General features: G+C 49.0%; 1 non-coding gene across 1 annotated transcript; it reads right to left on the reverse strand.

Moving 5' to 3' along the window:
• Positions 1-921: 921 nt before the first annotated feature.
• Positions 922-994, reverse strand: TRNAT-GGU (transfer RNA threonine (anticodon GGU)). The gene has a single exon. It is a non-coding gene; the product is annotated as a tRNA-Thr (tRNA).
• Between the last annotated feature and the right edge of the window lie 392 nt (positions 995-1386).

The following is a 1386-nucleotide window of genomic DNA, read 5'->3' on the forward strand; positions in this document are numbered from 1 at the left end:
AACCTTGACTTTTTACGTCACATCTGAGACCTCACAACACCGCTCCCGGATGGGCTCGAACCACCAACCTATTGGTTAACAGCCGAACGCGCTAACCATTGCGCCACGGAAGCCCAAAAGTTAAATGCTCGTCAGGTATTATGTAAAAACCTTGACTTTTTACGTCACATCTGAGACCTCACAACACCGCTCCCGGATGGGGTCGAACCACCAACCTATTGGTTAACAGCCGAACGCGCTAACCATTGAGCCACGGAAGCTCAGAAATTAAATGGTTGTCAGGTATTGTGGAAAACCTTGACTTTTTACGTCACATCTGAGACCTCACAACACCGCTCCCGGATGGGCTCGAACCACCAATCTATTGGTTAAAAGCCGAACGTGCTAACCATTGCGCCACGGAAGCCCAAAAATTAAATGGTCGTCAGGTATTGTGGAAAAACTTTGGCTTTCTACGTTACATTTGAGATCACACAACACCGCTCCCGGATAGGCTCGAACCACCAACCTATTGGTTAACAGCCGAACGCGCTAACCATTGCGCCACGGAAGCCCAAAAGTTTAGTGCTCGTCAGGTATTGTGTAAAAAACTTGACTTTTTACGTCACATCTGAGACCTCACAACACCGCTCCCGGATGGGCTCGAACCACCAACCTATTGGTTAACAGCCGAACGCGCTAACCATTGCGCCAAGGAAGCCCAAAATTTAAATGCTCGTCAGGTATTGTGTAAAAACCTTGACTTTTTACGTCACATCTGAGACCTCACAACACCGCTCCCGGATGGGCTCGAACCACCAACCTATTGCTTAACAGCCGAACGCGCTAACCATTGCGCCACGGAAGCCCAAAACCTAAATGCTCGTCAGGTATTGTGCAAAAAACTTGACTTTTTACGTCACATCTGAGACCTCACAACACCGCTCCCGGATGGGCTCGAACCACCAACCTATTGGTTACCAGCCGAACGCGCTAACCATTGCGCCACGGAAGCCCAAAAGTTAAATGCTCGTCAGGTATTGTGTAAAAACCTTGACTTTTTACGTCACATCTGAGACCTCACAACACCGCTCCCGGATGGGGTCGAACCACCAACCTACTGGTTAACAGCCGAACGCGCTAACCATTGCGCCACGGAAGCCCAAAAATTAAATGGTCGTCATTTATTGTGCAAAAACTTTGGCTTTCTACGTTACATTTGAGATCCCACAACACCGCTCCCGGATGGTCTCGAACCACCAACCTATTGGTTAACAGCCGAACGCGCTAACCATTGCGCCACGGAAGCCCAAAAGTTAAATGCTCGTCAGGTATTGTGTAAAAACCTTGACTTTTTACGTCACATCTGAGACCTCACAACACCGCTCCCGGATGGGCTCGAACCAC

This window comes from Phalangium opilio, unplaced genomic scaffold (genome assembly GCF_054372755.1).
Source record: "Phalangium opilio isolate 3A_F unplaced genomic scaffold, DU_Popi_V2 ptg000101l_1, whole genome shotgun sequence".
In the NCBI taxonomy this organism is placed as follows: Eukaryota; Metazoa; Arthropoda; class Arachnida; order Opiliones; family Phalangiidae; genus Phalangium; species Phalangium opilio.